We start from the raw sequence: 18,786 nt of genomic DNA, 5'->3' as shown, positions 1-18,786 counted from the left end.
CACAGGCACTTTGATGTTCACAGTTATCATAGAATAGCTTCACGTCAGCAAATAATCCCTCTAGAGAGTACAGGGTGCAGCAAACGGGCTAGTATTTAGTATTACAATGCAACAATAGACGTGGGGAATAGTTACCGACTCTCACTAGGCCACTATCCTCTGGTGAAGCACTAAGGCAAGGGTTTTCTCAGCCTGAGGTCTTGTATCTTGGCACCGGACTTGATCCTCACCTCACCCACTGTATTCAGCCTGGGGTCTTGGTCTTGGTACCCTATCTGGTCCTCAACTCACCCACTGTAGTCCCTGCACTAGTGGTTCAAATACCACGGGGTCCTAACCCCACTACACCTCTCGTTGGAGCCACATCTGCTCACTAGCTACCCCTGAGCTGACTTTCATCCTAGAGCGACTATTACAGTACTACTATCACTATCTTACACTTCACTAACTTTCTCGGCAGACCTGTAGTACCTCACACTGAGGCAAAGTCCCAGGACAGACCCAGACCTCATGGTGCTAACCCCTTTTATATTAACCAACAGTGCCATCTAGTGGACAAACTCCATGTACTAAAATATGGACCCAGCAAGGGACATAGCTGCCTGAATTAACTAAAGGGCCCTTAGGTGTCCAAATACTACAGGGGAATTGCCTGAGATAAATACACCCCGAATCTCAGGGTCTCTACAGCTGCAAAGGACCTCAGCATGTCAACAAGCCCCTTGCATCCCATCACTGGGCTTTCAGTGAGCCCTAGCAATTTGAGGGCCCAAGATGATAGCCTTGGATGGGGCCATGCACTTTTAGGTAACTTTGCACTGGCCTGGCATGTCTGCCAGAACTGCCATACTGCTTTTGTGAATGAGAGATGGCAAGGTTAACATATAGGCAATCCACTGGAAGGGTTTCTGTATGATAGGACCCCTCATTAACATGGCATACAGATTTGGCCAGAATGCTAGTGCCAGCAATGTACAGGTTATATTGGGGCTAGCAAGCATGCTGGGATGTGTATGCTAACCCCAGATTAGCACAACAGCGATCTCTATCTCACTGCCCAAATAGCTGAGGTTGATGGGACCGTTGTGGAAAGCTGCAGGTAAACTACCAGTGTAACTACAACTACCATGATCCCACTGTCTTCCATTATAGCAGGAATATTGCTGGCAGTAAGGGCCCAGCACCAACAGAAAGCATGATGGGGGTTGTATTCTTTGAGATGGTTGGGAAAGAGCTGTGCAGGGCTGGGTCTTTCAATTGCTAATGAGCTGAGCACAAGCCATCGTTTAGCTCCTGCAGCAAACATCCCCCCACCCTCCCCAACCAGGTGGAGCAGCTAGGAGGTATAGCAGTCTGTGTCTGCTAACCACTGCTGTGCTGGACTCAAATATTCTACCAATATATATAAGACAATGACCTATTGCTGGCAGTAACAGACCAGAATCCCCTCCCTGGCTTCAGTGAGCCCTAGCAATTCAAGGGCCCAGAGGAAAGCCAGTGTATTAGGGTTAGGCATTTCCCCAAGCAATGTTTCTCACAAGCAATGATGCTAGCTGACTGTCCCAGGGAATTTCAGTAGGTTCTAGAACGTTCAAGGGTCCAGGATGCTTTTAAATGAAAGGTACACCACCCATTCAGTAAATTAACACGCCTTGTATGCATGGAGTCACTCCCACACTTGGAAAAAATGGGGACCCTGTGCACCCCGAAACACTACCTGCCAGCCAGGCATTAAATGTATCCCCCATAAACTTTATATTGGGCACCCATGAAGATTTCAAAAAATTTCAACACATGGAGAAAACAAAGTAGTGCCCCATGTACCCCTCGCAAGTGAGTAGGCAGCCAGTCTTATGACCACAGTTGTACCTGGAAGTGCCATGCAAGTACATACAGGCAGACCAACTGGAAGGTGGCAGTGCTAAAAGACTCATCTGAAACTTGTTATTGGGACACCAGTGTAGCCAGGCTGTTATAGGCAGCAATAGATAATGGGAGAAGCCAGAATGTAGGAATAGCTCCCTCCCCACTTAATCATTTCATATGACATGACATTGGCAAATATATTTACTATATATATAATGTGTGTGTGTGTGTATATATTTGTAGCAATAAGAGATAGAAAACCATCCTTTGGCTTTTGAATACACATTCTCCCACACCCCACCCGACCAAGGTATATAAGTTTGCTAATGATTGTAGCCAAGGCCATTGTTCCCCTGAATACAGATGCTAATGAATCTTCCCCACCCTATTCAAGGTTGTATAGGAGAGCCCAGCGCTGTGGTTTCATCCTTCCCCCACAGCTCCTGCTAGCAGCCACTTTTGTAGACAAGTGGGACATCTAGTGGTGGGCTACTTGAGAATTGCATCCCTTCCACAGCTGGGAACAAAGTTACACTGTTTTGTAACTACCCTGTCTCATTCCCGCCATTGACCAAGACGCAAGCACGGGAGAAAGCTGCCTAACTCGCCCAGGAAACTTCAACTCGCGGCTGGACACAGAAAAAACACGGGGGGAGAGTGACTAAAAATGTGCAGCTTGTGAGTTCCATGTGTCTGGGTAAGTTTTGTAGCTTGCTCCCTGTCCGCAGCTTGTGGAAGTCCTAAGGGGAAAAGCGTTTGTTTGTGTCCAGCCGCGAGTTTGAAGTTTCCTGGGCGGAGTTTAGGCAGCTTTTCTCCCGTGCTTGCCGTCTTGGGTCAATGGCGGGGAATGAGACGGGTAGTTACAGAACAGTGTAACTTTGTTCCCAGCTTGTGGAAGGGATGCAATTTCTCGAGTAGCCACCACTAGATGTCGCCACTTGTCTACAAAGTGGCTGCTAGCAGGAGCTGTGGGGGGAAAGGCTGTAAACCACGCGCTGGGCTTCTCCTATACAGATTGAATAGGGTGGGGGAAGAATTCATTAGCATCTGTGATTCAGGGAACAATGGCTTGGCTACATCATTAGCAAACGTATACGGCTGGTGGTGGGTGTGGGGAGAATGTGTAATTCAAAAGCCAAAGGATGGTTTCTATCTCTATTGCTACATATATACACACACACACACATTTATATATATAATATATTTGCCAATGTCATGTCATACTGAAATGATCAGTGGGGAGGGAGCTATTCCTACATTCTGGCTTCTTCCATTATCTATTGCTGCCTATAACAGCCTGGCTACACTGGTGTCCAATAACAAGTTCAGATGAGTCTTTTTAGCACTTGCCACCTTCCAGTTGGTCTGCCTGTATGTCTTGCCATGGCACTGCCAGGTACAACTGTGGTCATAAGACTGGCTGCTACTCACTTGAGGGGTACATGGGGCACTACTCTTGTTTCTCCATGGTGTTGAAATTTTGAAACATCTTCATGGGTGCTCAATATAAAGTTTATGGGATACATTTAATGCCTGGGGTGGCAGGGTAGTGTTTCGGGGTGCACAGGGTCCCCATTTTTTCCAAGTGTGGGAGTGACTCCATGCATACAAGGGGTTAAATTGTTACTGAATGGGTGGTGTAACCTTTCCCATTTTAAAGCATCTGGACGCCTTGAAGTTCTAGAACCACTACTGTAAATCCCTGGGACAGTCAAGCTAGCATCATTGCCTTGTGAGAAACATTGTTGGGGAAATGCCTAACCCTAATACACTGGCTTTCCTCTGGGCCCTTGAACTTGCTAGGGCTCACTGAAAGCAGGGATGGGGGATTCTGGTCTGTTTACTGCCAGCAATAGTCATGTCATAATAATTGGTAGAATATTGAGTCAGTCACAGAGGTGGTTAGCAGTACACACACTGTATACCCTCCTAGCTGCTCACCCTGGTTGGGGGGAGGTGGGGGGGATGTTTGCTGGCAGGAGCTAAACAATGGCTTGTGCTCAGCTCATTAGCAATTGAAAGACCCAGCCCCTGCACAGCTCTTTCCCAACCATCTCAAAGAATACAACCCCCATCATGCTTTCTGTTGGTGCTGGGCCCTTACTGCCAGCAATATTCCTGCTATAATGAAGACAGTGGGATCATGGTAGTTGTAGTTTACACTGGTAGTTTACCTGCAGCTTTCCACAACGGTCCCATCCACCTCAGCTGTTTGGGCAGTGAGATAGAGATCGCTGTTGTGCTAATCTGGGGTTAGCATACACATCCCAGCATGCTTGCTAGCCCCAATATAACCTGTACCAGGCATTGTGAAAAATGGCCTACGGTCCCCCTACATCCAGACATGAATGATAAAGCAGTGAGAGTTACTGGCCCATCCAAAACTTTCCTCTGGGCCCTTGAATTGTTAGTGCTCAATGAAGCCAGGGCAGGAGATGCTAGGGGCTTTGGACATGCGCGCGGCCTTTTTCAGCAGTGACAGAAAATGGCAAAAGTCCCACCTTCAGCCATTCATGATGTCAGAGCAAAGAGAGTTTACTGGCCCACCCGAGGCTGTTCCTCTTGTCACTAGCATTGCTAGAGCTCAGTGGAGCCCAGGGAGGGGGATGACAGCTGCTTTTGGACATGCTTGGGCCTTCTGTCGACAAGCGCTGACCCCCAGGAACGTTTCTTTCTTTGTGGAGATCAGCGCATGGGGCAATGGAGATTTTAGAAATGAATATAGTGTAGTATATCTTTGTTGCAGGGAATTCTCCCAGTGCTCACGTTTCTAAAGGAGGCAATCCTGCAGCATGCCAAAATCATACATGCGAGTACCCCATAAGAGAAAATTGTGAGTGCAATGTTTTTTTTTTTTAATAACCTTGTCATTAAAGTAAGCATTACACTATCTTTGGTTTTATCTTTTGCCTTGGGGTGTCTGAGCGACCGGGACATTCAGGACAGAGAGCACCACGAGGACTTGTTTATATCGGCTACACCACAACAGTGGTCAGTGAGTAGGCATTTTGCCAATGGTGGAGGAATTAAGACTTTCTGCACAGGATTGATGGTCTTTTTTAAATATTATCCACCCCTATGTGAATAATATTATAATATATGTAAAGAGGATACCCCTGTATAAGAAGGAGGGGGGACACTCCCTTTAGCATGCTGGGGTCCTTTGCAGCAGTGACAGAAAAAGGTGTAAGGTCCCCCTTTAGCCCAGCATAAATGTCAGACCAGTGAGAGTTACTGGCCCATCCAAGGCTGTCTTCTGGGCCCTGGAATTGCTTGGGCCCACTGAAGCCCGGTAAGGGAAGATATGACAAACTGCTATCACCTTCTGATGAGCAGCTAGATGCAATTGGAGTTCCTATTGATGAGAATACACAAGAGATATAAATAAAGGAGCATTAATTAATTTTAAATCTCTTTTATTAAATTTGTAAATTTTCCACAGGGTACAGAAAAAAAGGGAAATGGGGAAAGAAAATGAACATAAAAAGAACATAAAAGAGAAACAAAATTACACACCTTAGCGCTTAAAACTCAAAGCACAAATAAACATTTTCAAAACAAACAACCCCCCCAACAAAAACTCCCAGCCAAATATTTCTATTTGGCTACCAGTCATTAAAAATGCTGCAGAATCCAAAACAGGGCAAGGTTTCTCCCATCTGACATATTCCTTAGACGAACAATCTCTTCCAACTCTCTTGATGGTTTAAGGTGCTAAATGTCTCATCTACATCTGTTATGAGGAAATCTGCAGATGCCAATGCATTCCACCATCTTTTCAAACTTTCAAAATTTTATCCAGCTGAATTCATGCTCACTCCACTTGACACGTGTTTAGAAACCTAGTTTGCTATCAACGTGGCTTTATGGTTTCCAGAATATCCCGTATCCGTGGTAAGTTGGTCTTCCATGCATGGCCTTCGATACATTCTCTCACTCTCTCTTCATTTGGTTTTTGATATTTGAAAATTCCTAGAATGGATGGGTGTAAGAGAAAGAATTATTAGATATTCACAAACGTATACATTCAGTGATTGCACATAGTTACATAGTTAAATTGGGTTGAAAAAAGACAACGTCCATCAAGTTCAACCCCTCCAAATGAAAACCCAGCATCCATACACACACCCTTCTATACTGGTCACATAAATGATATATACCCATACTTTATACTAACTATAGAGTTTAGTATCACAATAGCCTTTGTATTATGTCTGTCCAAAAAATCATCCAAGCCATTCTTAAAAGCATTAACTGAATCATCCATCACAACTTCACCTGGCAGTGCATTCCACAACCTCACTGTCCTGACTGGGAAGAACCCCCTAAACTGTGAAAACATACAACAATTTTGGAAGACTTACCAGCAACATAATCCACCCTCATCTTGTTCTGTAGTTTTCTCCATCTATCATAACAGTACTGGCCGTACTCATTGGAAAAGGCTAACGCTGCCTTTAAGCATGGAGGATTTGCATCATGGGTGACTGGACGGGCTTTTTTTGAATCTCTCAAAAGCATTCTCCCTCAAGTCTCGAGAGACTACTGTACTTTCCGTTTCCAGTGGCTGTTGTGGCATCTGTTTAAACCTGTTAAATGGATAATGAGAATGAAACCGGTGGTTAGTATAAATCATAATTTATCAGTATTTAAAACAAAATTGCATACAGAAAACCATGTAAATGCTCTACATCAACTTACCTTGATGTCGAAGCCTGGGGGCCATACAATGCCTTCTCCATGACTTCTGCCGCTTGTACCATATTTTCAATGGTCTTCTCTCGATAAACCCTTTCGGCAGTCAAATTTGAATGGCCCAGCATCTTGGCAAACGAGCACCTCTCTTGCATCAGTTTTTAAGTGGGAGGCCATGTATGTCTCCATTGTTCTTCTAGCCTCTTGACTAGTCACAGGGCGGCAAATTAAACCTATGGAAAAAAATATATGTTGCAGAAATGTAAACGTGAACAAGTGCTAAACTTGGCTTGTAAGCCTGTACCAGTATTTCACCGGATGGTTATAGTTTTTGAGAAGAACTATTTGCATTACAACATGTATAGCTTACTGTCTGATGAAGTCTAGCAATGTCGTTTGTAACACTGTGAATCGGCTCCCCTGATGATGAGATAAAGAATGTCTTTGGGCTTGTCCCACTCCTGATAAAGGATGGCCCGTATTTTTTTTGTAGAACACATAAAACCACTGAAATGACACAAAAGAAAGTCCAGTTGAAAAAAAAAATGCTCTGCAACACACTGTCACAAAATGCAACTGTCACTTCAGACATATACCTGTTCTTCTACTTCATCTAAAAGTACAGTGGCGACTTGCGTGTAGCAGTCTTATGTTTTTTTACAGCAATGGCCATACGTGTCTTGCCAGTCCGACAATTTCCTGTTGCGCCATTCTTCAACCTATATGCAAATAAGACACAAGGATCAGTAAATGCCAAACAGTGCAAGTTAAAAGCATGGCCATTAACTCAAGGGATGAAAACATAATTATGCCTCTTTATAGGTCCCTGGTGAGGCCTCATCTGGAGTATGCAGTGCATTTTGAACTCCAGTGCTTCAGAGGGATATAAATGAGCCTTGAGAGAGTGCAAGAGACTAAGTGCAACTAAACTGGTTAGAGGGAGGGAAGAGTTAAATGAGACTGGGAGACTGTCAAGGTTGGGATTGTTTTCTCCGGGAAAAAAGGCGCTTGCAGGGGGATATTGATTACACTTTATAAATACATTAGAGGACATTATAAATACATTAGAGGACATTATAGACTAATAGCAGGGGACCTTTTTACCCATAAAGAGGATCACCGTACCAGAGGCCACCCCTTTAGACTAGAAGAAAATAACTTTCATTTTAAGCAACATAGGGGGTTCTTCCCAGTCAGGACAGTGAGGTTGTGGAATGCACTGCCGGGTGAAGTTGTGATGGATGATTCAGTTAATGCCTTTAAGAATGGCTTGGATGATTTTTTGGACAGACATAATATCAAAGGCTATTGTGGTACTGTACTCTATAGTTAGTATAGGTATGGGTATATAGAATTTATGTGAAAGAGGGGAGGGGTTGTGTGTATGGATGCTGGGATTTCATTTGGAGGGGTTGAACTTGATGGACTTTGTCTTTTTTCAACCCAATTTAACTATGTTACTATGTAACTATCTAACAGGATAATAAAAAGCATGTCAGTAGAAAAAAATGCAACATGGATACTCAACAGTCATATTCTGCACAACTCCTGGTCGCTGGAGTTGCTTTAGGACAACTATTGCCTCCAAGTAATATAGGACAACACACTTTTCTTTATCCAAAAGTGTTCCACCCATCTTGGCCTTTCTTATCAGCTGCTCGATCATTGGCCTTGCCACTGCGAGAATCCTCTGACACTCCACTGGGTCCTTTTTTCCAGATGTCATGTAGTCATACCTGTAAATAGGGATGGTAAAGGTTACAAACCAAACGCAAAACACACAAACATCCAAACTAGATGCACAGGTACTAAAGCATACTTACTTTTTCCCCACAGTCTCAGCTGAAATTCCTTTGCTCAGCCTTCCCTGTATACCCTCAGTCATCTCGACAAACAGCTTACATCTTTCCACTGTTTCTTTAGATTGATGTGATGAAGTTAGAGTATTCATCTGAGACCGAAACAAACCTTTTATGTGCTTCAGGTAGGTGAACTGAGTGGCATGACTGTTCCCCAAACTTGCCAGTTTAGTAAAAAAAGCCACTGCCTTCGTTGTATCATCCAGGAACTTTAAGGAGGGTTTGGAGGGGTCCACAAAATATAAAACCTGGCCACATTTCCAACCTAAAATTAGACATGTGGAAAAAATCATTATGAGGAAATGGGAACAGCAAAAAAAAAAACAGCAAGCGCTACATAGACAGGTGTAAATCTTACCTCTTGTGACCATCTTCTAACTCCTAATTCTTCCTGAAGAAATGTTCGGAAACTTAACAAGAAGATCACATTCAAGAGAGTGTTTCCTGTACATCCCGGCTGCCTTCATTTTTTTCTTCAGCAGAATTAGATGTGACTCTGTCTTGCTCCCTAGCCCAAAGAAAAACACATTTAGAAATGATTGAAATCTGAACACCTATTACAGCATGGACGTGTGAAGCTTAAATATGCTTGTGTAAAGTTAACTTACTGGTCCAATTTGGGGGGTTGTGGAAGCACTCTTAAGGCTAAATTGAAGTATATTTAAGTATACGCCAAATTGCCACTTACAATGCTCTTCCCTGGGCCCTTGTTTATAGGTTATTCAGTATAAATGCTAGTGCATGTGTTTACAAAACAATGCGTTTAGGTTACAAAGTTATGATCATAAAGTTGAGAAGCCACCATACCTCATCAAGCTAAACCCCATATGGCTGTCCCTAACTTCTTTAGCTCTGGTCATAGTAAAAAAAGACAATTCCCTGCATAGTAGCATTACCTGAGTTCAGTATGTGTTGGTTTCAGTGTGAAGGCTAAAATCCTCCCCAGCCAATAATCTTTTAAGAGACAGTGATTGGCCTAAACCAACCAATGTTTTCTGGCTAATACAATATACAAAATTTTGGGGGGTTGTGGAAGCACTCTTAAGGCTAAATTGAAGTATATTTAAGTATGAGGGAAGTGCCACTTACAATGCACTTCCCTGGGCCCCTGTTTTATAAGTAATTCAGTATAAATGTAAAATCTGAACACCTATTACAGCATGGACGTGTGAATCTTAAATATGCTTGTGTAAAGTTAACTTACTGGTCCAGCTTTTTTGGATTTTCATCATCATCATTATCATCAGTCGATGGCCTGCATGGTTCTCCTTGTCTGACTCAACAGGGCTATAACAATACAAATCAACAAAAAAGATTAACACATACTACTGTGTAGACATGATCAATAGAATTCTTAATGAATCAGATGTCAATTGAGCATAGGACTGGCCAAATATGGGATGAGTTTATTATTAAATTTATTGTAATATATGGACAAACAATTCCTGTTTTGCTTAAAGGGTAAGGCATTTTTTTAATAGCAGTATGCACAAAATGTCTCTGTCTTAAATATATTGATAATGGGTTTGAGTGCAGAGGATCTCTTGTTTCTACTATATGTATTTTTGTGGGTCACAACCTCATTGCACCCCGCTTAATGTTTTTATAAAAGTTAGTGGTTGAGCACAACTTTCCCTTGTATGTAGACAGGTGTAGATTAGATGTACATGTGCCAATTATACTTACATGTCCAGCTTTTTAAAAGGTCCTCGTGTCTCCACCTCTTTTTGATTTACAGGGCCTACGATGTCCTCCTCTTCTGACTCGATGGGGCCTAAAATCAAGATCAAAAACAGTTACGATAGGATTGAAACAAAAAAATGCATGCATATTACAAAGTAGAGGCAAATATTAGACATAGTTGGCCAGCTTAAAATTTATTGAAATATATGGACAAACAATTCCTGTTTTGCTTAAAGGGTTAAGGTATTTTTTAGTAGCAGTATGCAGAAATGTCTCTGTCTTAAATATATTGATAATATATGGGTTGATTACAGGAGGATCTCTTGTTTCTACTATATGTTATTTTCTGGTCACAACCTCATTGCAGCCCTGCTTAATGTTTTCAAAGTGAGTGGTTGAGCACAACTTTCCCTTGTTATGTAGACAGGTGTAGATTAGATGTGCATGTTGCCAATTATACTTACATGTCCAGCTTTTTAAAAGATCCTCGTGTCTCCACCTCTTTTTCATTTACAGGGCCTACAATGTCCTCCTCTTCTGACTCCATGGGGCTAAAATAAAGATCAACAACAGTTAAGAAAGGATTGAAACAAAAAAATGCATGCATATTACGAAGTATAGGCAAATATTAGACGTATGCTAGAAGTATAAGTATAGAAGTGGACTTACTGGTCCGGCTGTTCAGCAATAGGTCGGTGTCTCTGCACTTTTTCAGCATTCACTGGGCTGGTTTGTCTTCTTATGTGACCTGACAGAGCTATATTAATAAAAATCAAAACAAGTTCAGAAACAATGAATAACAATGTGCACGTTACTATGTAGACCAGTGAAGATTTTAAAGGAGAAAGGAAAGGGTTAAAATTAAGTAAGCCTTATCAGAAAAGTCCATCTAAATATACCAGTAATCCCTCAAAGAAATGCTATCCTGAGGCCTCTGTCAAAAGAAACACAGCATTTCTTTCCCTCTATTGTAAATTAAGAAAAATTAACACATACTACTATGTAGACAGGTGTAGATTTAGATGTGCATGTGCCAATTATACTTACAGGGTCCAGCACTTTACCAGGTCCTTGTGTCTCCACCTCTTTTCATGTACAGGTTTGGTCTTCTTATGTGACCTGACAGGGCGATATTAATAAAAATCAAACACGTTCAGAAACAATGAAAACAATGTGCACGTTACTATGTAGACCGGTGAAGATTTAAAGGAGAAGGAAATTGTAAAATTAAGTAAGCCCTTAGCAGAAAGTCCATCTAATATACCCATGTGACCTGACAGGGACGTATTGATAAAAATCAACAAAAGTTCAGAAACAATGGATAACAATGTGCAAGTTACAATGTAGACAGGTGAATATTATAAGGACACATGCCAAGTATACTTACAGGTCCAGATCTTTAAAAGGTGCCTGTCTCTCCACTACTTGTCAGCTGCCCGATTGAGGTTCACCTTGGTTCTGTTTATATCGGATGGACGTATTCTCTCTTCCATGGGAGAGCTGTAATGCAACAATAGATTAATTGTTAAGAAGAAATAAAACAAAATGAATATTACAGACATACATGTCTAGACACAGCATGGCTGGAGCAATACATACCTTGCTGACTTCTCAGGCTTCCCTCTAACATAGCAGCCATTTTTCTCAAGGAAATTAACAAAAAAAATCCAGAGGATCAGAATCCTTATAGTCCAGGTCTTCATATTTAACGACACTAAGCCCTTTCAGGATTGATCGCATCTTTGCCTTTTGCTTCCTGCATCAGAAGCTCAATTTCTTCTGCATCTGCATCTCTCTTGCAGGCTCTTCTCAGGTGAACAGTCAAGGTTTCCTGAGTCCTGAGGCAAAACTTGCAGGCAAGAGAATGGCGGTTCTGAGTCTTCTTAGATTCCATTTTTCAAATGCAGCAAAAAATGAAGGAAAGTTCCTGTGATTCCCAGGAAAGGCAAGATTCAGGAGCTAGTAACTTCAGTGAGTCACAAAATGAGGTATGTCTCAAATGAGAACAGGGGGGAATAATTTATACCAGCCAAGAAGCATAGCAACGCAATAGAAATGAAGACATGGAACAAATACTGGCTAGATTATGTGTATTAATCAAACCTCATTCTTTCTAGGGATTACAGTTACAGGTGTTACAGTATCTGCTACAGGTTTAACATTCTTTTACACCTTATTGCTGATCTGTAATGCAGGCACCAGGGGGATTAAGTCAGTATTCAGTTCTTGACTGTGGCCACCTTCACACTAGACTTATGTTATGTCACCTTCTGCTAGAAGGCTAGGCCTTTTGAAGCCAGTTGCCATTGTGCTTAATCACCTGACTCCAGGACAAGTCCAGGGAATTAGGCTACATGCCAAGAAGTAAGAATTGCTGGGAGTTTACTATCAAATTAGAACTTTTAGTTTTAGCTTGGTAAATGGCTTATTCCAATAATGATACAGTCCAACAAAGTAGTTCTTTTAAATGTATAAATGTACAGATATTATGCTGTATTTGTATGTATGTGTCTGCATCTCCAGTAAAAAGGGGAAAGCCCTTAGATAGGCCAGGCCCATTTGGTAAATATGAGAAAATGGCAAGTTTGACATATGTGCATGCACCCATGAATGGTGGACTTTAAAATGAGCCCCCTTTATTACATTTATGGTGACCCCAGCTGTGCCAGGTCTGTTATTGCCAGTTATATTGAAGCTAATATCTATTTGATGCCAGGTTAAGTGCTGGACTGTTTAAATGAAATGATTAGTGTGGGAATTAGCAGTCAAAGAGCAGAGACAAAACAATGTCAAAATGCCCCTAGTTTAAGGGAGCATCATGGCTGGTGTTTTGCAATGTACCCTGGTATTGAAACCTGATGGAATTGCTCCTCATGCCTGTGTCCTTCAATTGCTTTTGCTAAGGTTCTGCCAGCTGTTTATTGTTGCAAGATACAACTGTATCTTGTATATATACACAAAAGCCACAAATATCCTGTAAATTCTATCCTTATAATGAAATGGTGAGTTCTGATGTAATTTCTGTCACACGACTCACTGAAATGTGTGTAATTATAATAAATAAAGTACCCCAGTTGTAAAATATGAGGATATTAGAAGTTACCTTGGAGTTCCATGACCTGTAAACAAACACTTGGCCTTCAGCCTCATGTTTTTATATGGTCATGAAAACTCCTGAGTAAATTGTAATATCTTCATATTTTACAAGAGGGAGAACTTTATTCACTATATATATATATATATATATATACTAAACTAGTTTGAACTTTTCAAGATATGTTTGTTTCATTCTTAGTTTCAGTCATCTGTGTACAATCAAACATTGCTCTGGTCTGCTGGCCACCTTCACACTAGACTCATGGTATGTCACCTTCGGCTAGAAGGCTAGGCCTTTGAAGCCAGTTGCCATTGTGCTTACCCACCTGACTCCAGACAAGTCCAGGGAATTAGGCTACATACCTGCATACATTATAACACTTATCTGACAATGGTAGCAAATGTAGACATGTATTAACCTCTCATGCCAAGAATAAGAATTGCTGGGAGTTTACTATCAACTCAAGAACTTTTTAACTTTTAGCTGGTAAATGCTTATTCCCATAATGATAACAGGCCAACAAGTAGTTCTTTTTACAATGTTTTTTCATTTATAAATGTACAGATATTATGCTGAATGTGTATGTATGTGTCTGCATTTCCAGTAAACAGGGAAAAGCCTTAGATAGGCCAGGCCTATTTGGTAATGTGAGAATGGCAAGGTTTGACATATGTGCCATACACCCAGAATGCTGAACTTTAAAATGAGCACCCTTCATTATATTTCTGGGTGACCTCAGCTGTACCAGCAATACTGAAGCTAATGTATATTGATGCCAGGTTATGTGCTGGACTGTTAATGATGTTATGGTTTTTTAGCTGTATTAGTGTGGGTATTAGCAGTCAAAGAGCAGAGGCACAAACAATGTCAAAATGCTCTAGTTTAAGGGGGCATCATGGCTGGTGTTTGCAATGTACCCTGCTATTGAAACCTGATGGAATTCCTCCTCATGCCTGTGTCCTTCAATTGCTGAGGAGGTAGGCACAAACTGTTGCTAAAATTCTGCCAGCTGTTATATAATATATATTGTATAAAGACATTAGAAAATAGAGCAGTTGATCTGTGCTTAGTTTAAGCTGTATGTTAGCATATATGATAGATAGATAGATAGATAGATGGATAGAAAGATAGACAGATAGATATAGATATAGATAGTTAGATGATAGTTAGATGATAGATAGATGGATAGATAGATAGATATACACACAAATAATTGTAACCTATATTCCCTGCTTTGTAAATTGTGGGGGTACAATCAACATTCTTCTTTCAGGAGTCTAGGGAATTATGCAAATTTGCCTGATCTATTTTGTCACCTCAATTGGGAATAAGTGTCACAACATTCCATGGCAGCTAATGACATATCGCCTTCTGCTGGTAGGCTAGACCTTTGATGCCATGTTATTGGAATAATGTCACCTCAATTGGGGAATTAGTGTCACAACATTCCTTTGCAGTTTATGACATATCACTGTCTGCTGGTGGGCTAGACCTTTGATGCCATGATATTAGAATTGTTGGGAGTTAGGCCCACAAACTTCACACATTATGACATGGCTCCTTCTACCTGATTGGTTAGACCTCTGATGCCAAGGTGTTAGAATTTTTGGGAGTAAGGTATAAAATGAGGACCTTGGGCAAATAGAAGTCAGAACTCTCCTGATTGTGCTAGCTGCTTGAACAAGCTTGATTTGGGAACTTTGCCTTCTGTTGCCACTAACTTTGGAAAATTGTTGCAATGGCATCTGATGGGTAAGTGGCTGTAGTATCTGACTTGTAGGCTGGTATACCAAAAACTGTGCTTAATCACAACAGTGAACATCTTTGCTTATATCACATTCACTTTTTCCAGAAAGAACAGAATGCAGTTGGCCTGCAAATACTGCATGAAAATCACAGACCGGCTGCCTGGACATCTCCGTAAGGTCTGCAGGAAAGGAGCGAGTGAGGCAGAGATCGTGGCCCTTGTCGAGGAGTCAAGGGCCAAAATGAGGATGTTGGTGAGGAACCTCAGTGTTGTACATTACAAGCAGCTGAAGGCTGGAGCTGATTCTGATCGATCTCTGCATTTCTTCATCAATTTTCTGGAGTCCAATGGATGTTTAGTTTCTGAAAAGCCATCACACACAGAGAGGTAAGCACTCCATAATGCTTGATCAACATATTATTTGAGAGTGTAATAAAGGTGGAGCAGCCTTGCTATATGTGTGTGGTTGATAGAAGTAGGATATATGCAGGGCCGGAACTAGGGTAGGTAGAGTAGGCAGCTGCCTAGGGCACAATCTTTGGGGGGGCACACTTTTAAGGGGAATTTAATTTTTTTTTTAAAATCACTGGATTGTTTAGCCCATCTTTCATACTTCAGTGGAAGCACTCCCCACCTCCCATTTGGCAGCTGCTGGCACAGGTACATAGATGTTTGGGACACTATGATGGATTTTTTTGGCTGCCGCTGGATACAGATAGGTACAGATTGGGTGCAACAATATGAAGGATGCTTTGGCTTATGCTGGCACAGGTTTACAGATTGGGGCTTTGGGGAAATCTGAAGGGATTGGCTGCTGTTGTGGGCAAAGTAACAAATGGGGCAATAACTGATGGCTGGTGCTGGGACCGGCGGCAGCATGAAATGGTTAAGATGTGAAAATGGTAAATGCAGGACTGTGTGAGGGAGGCACTGAATTGAAGCCCTGCCTAGGGTGCGAATACCTTGGCCCGGCTTCTGGATATATGTATTAAAATGCTTATGTTGTATATAGTTTAGCATCTTTGCTCAAATGTATATTGTTTGCACAAATTGTAATTGTGAATTGGCATGATGGATGCTTTACAGTTTTGCTTTAATGTTACAGCTCAGCTGAAGAAGTTGGAATCCAGTGCAAGATGCTGTCGAGACAGAAGAGGATACCTTGTGAAGAAGAAATGGATAATAGAGCATCTGTTTTCTTATGCTAAGGTAAAAGATCAAGTAGCAAGAACCAAGTCTGTTTGTGATGGTTTATTCTTTCCTTACAGTTCATCAGGGTCATGCCTATGACTAATGCCCGCCAAGGAGCACGAAACGCGTAAGGCCTTTGTTTCGTGATGTTTTGTAGTAAAATAATAATACATCTATTTTTGTAGTGAGATCCCGTTTGTGCCAGCCCATCACCATTATTATTTGTTATATCCTATTGCTTTGTAAGCTTTGTGCACCCGGGATCCCCCAATTTTGTTTGAGGAAGTTAACCCCACAAAATTTACAACTTACTATTTTAACATCGCTGGCACCAAACTATTGTGTATACATGTTGGGTCTTCACCAGGGTCATGCTTATATATCCTTTCACATGGTTTCCACTCTCTCTTCCTTTTGTATTGTCTCCTAGCACATCTGCCAGCAAGATGTCAACAAAAAAGATATGGAGGAGCTGGACTTCAACAGGAACATAACAACTAATTCACCTCGCTGCAGGGATTCAGAAGCTACCTGGAGAGTTATGCCAGTCTGGAAATCAAACATGAGGTACTTTTTTAACACTGCAACTCTGGGTACTAGATTTTATTTCTAACTATTAAATGACTAAATGGCAAACGCAGTTAATTCTAAACCTTCAGGTAATCAAACATGAGGTACTTTTTTAACACTGCACTCTTGGTTACTGATTTTATTTTCTAATTTAAATGACTAAATAGAAAACACAGTTTAATCTGAACCTTCAGGAATCAAACATGAGGTACTTTTTTAACAGACGTAGCGCACTTCTTGGGGTACTGATTGTTAATTTCTAGCTTTAAAATGACTAATGGCAACCATTAAGTTCAACCTTCTACCTTCAGGTAGAACAACTGTATCAAGATGGTGTGCATTTTGTGAACCCAAACGAACCGTTCCACTAGCTGCATCCTAACAATTGAAGGAGCATGGAAGTTCTTTAGGGTGATCGAGCTTCAGCAGTCCAGCCGAGCACTGCAAGAAAATTACAGAGCGGTGTAAAAAATTTATTGCTTGATTGTTCACCTTCAGAGGATCAAGCTGTTGGAAGAGGATTCCATCTCTGCGTGAGGTCAATTCAAATTTTTAAAAAGCAAATGACAGAAGGGCCCAAGAATCCATTTGCAGAGGTGCCAGTAAACGGGAAAACAATCTGTTGGAAGGTAAGTCTCAATTAACAGCAGGTGAATGCTGTATAGGATCTAATGTCTGTTTATAGGCCCTTGTGCTAATTTGCCTTTTGTATTTCTCTTTTTACAGAAGGTAGGCACAAATCCCAAGAGAGTGCGCAAGAAGTGCTAAAACTGGCAAACCACTATTTTGCCTGAGCTTATTTGTGATCGGGCGAGCAATGGCAGACAATGAATTAGGAGAGAGGGATATGAGTACCGTGCACAAATAAAACATGTTTCCAAAACAAACAACCCCCCAACAAAAAACTCCCAGCCAGAATATTCTAATTTGGCTAACAAGTCATTAAAAATGCTGCAGAATCCAAACAGGGCAAGGGTTTCTCCATCTGACTATTTCATATAGACGAACAATCTCTTTCCAAACTTCTCTTGATGGTTTTAAGGTGCTAACTGTCTCATCTACATCTGATTATGAGGAAATACTGCAGATGCCAATGCATTCGACCAATCTCTTCAACCTTTCAAACTTTTATCACAGCTGAATTCATGCTCACTCCACTTGACACGTGTTTAGAAACGCTGGTTTTTGCTATCCACGTGGCTTTATGGTTTCCAGAATATCCCGTATCCGTGGTTAGATTGGTCTTCCGATGCATGGCTCTTCGATACTTCCTCACTCTCTCTTCAATATTGGTTTCTGATATTTGAAAATTCCTAGAATGGGATGGGTGGTAAGAGAAAGAATTAGTTAAGATATTCACAAAACGTATACATCAGTGATTGCAACATAGTTACATAGTTAAATTGGGTATGAAAAAAAGACAACGTCCAATCAAGTTCAACCCCTCAAATAAAACCCAGCATCCATACACACATTCGTGCCCCTCTATACTGTCACATAAATGATATATACCCATACTTATACTAACTATAGAGTTTAGTATCACAATAGCCTTTGATATTATGTCTGTCCAAAAATCATTCAAAGCAACATTCTTTATAAGTCATTAACTGAATCAGCATCACCATCACCTGGCAGTGCATTCCACAACCTCGAAATGCTCCTGACTGGGAAGAACCCCCTAAACTGATGAAAAACATACAGACAATTGTTGGAAAGACTTTACAGCAACATAATCCACCTCAATCTTGTTCGTAGTTTTCCAATCCATCGATCATAACAGTACATGGCGTAGCTCATGGGAAAGAGGCTAACGCTGCCTTTAAGCCAAGGAGATTTGCAATCATGGGGACTGAGACGGGCTTGTTTGAATCTCTCAAGAGGCATTCTCCCTCAAGTCTAACGGAGAGACTACTGTTAACTTCCAGTTTCCAGTGGCTGCTTGTGGCAATTCTGTTTAAACCTGTTAAATGGATAATGGAGAATGAAACGCGGGTGGTTAGTATATAATCATAAATTTATCAGTATTTTAAACAAAATTGCATACAGAAAACCATGTAAATGCTTATAATCACTTA

General features: G+C 41.3%; 1 pseudogene; it reads right to left on the bottom strand.

Annotated features, from left to right (window-relative positions):
• Positions 1 to 5,719: 5,719 nt before the first annotated feature.
• LOC121401208 lies at positions 5,720 to 11,997 on the bottom strand (annotated as a pseudogene).
• Between the last annotated feature and the right edge of the window lie 6,789 nt (positions 11,998 to 18,786).

Source organism: Xenopus laevis, chromosome 3L (assembly GCF_017654675.1).
Source record: "Xenopus laevis strain J_2021 chromosome 3L, Xenopus_laevis_v10.1, whole genome shotgun sequence".
Lineage (NCBI taxonomy): Eukaryota > Metazoa > Chordata > Amphibia > Anura > Pipidae > Xenopus > Xenopus laevis.
The sequence above is the reverse complement of the archived record's forward strand: the minus strand, read 5'-3'. Positions and strand labels throughout refer to the sequence as shown.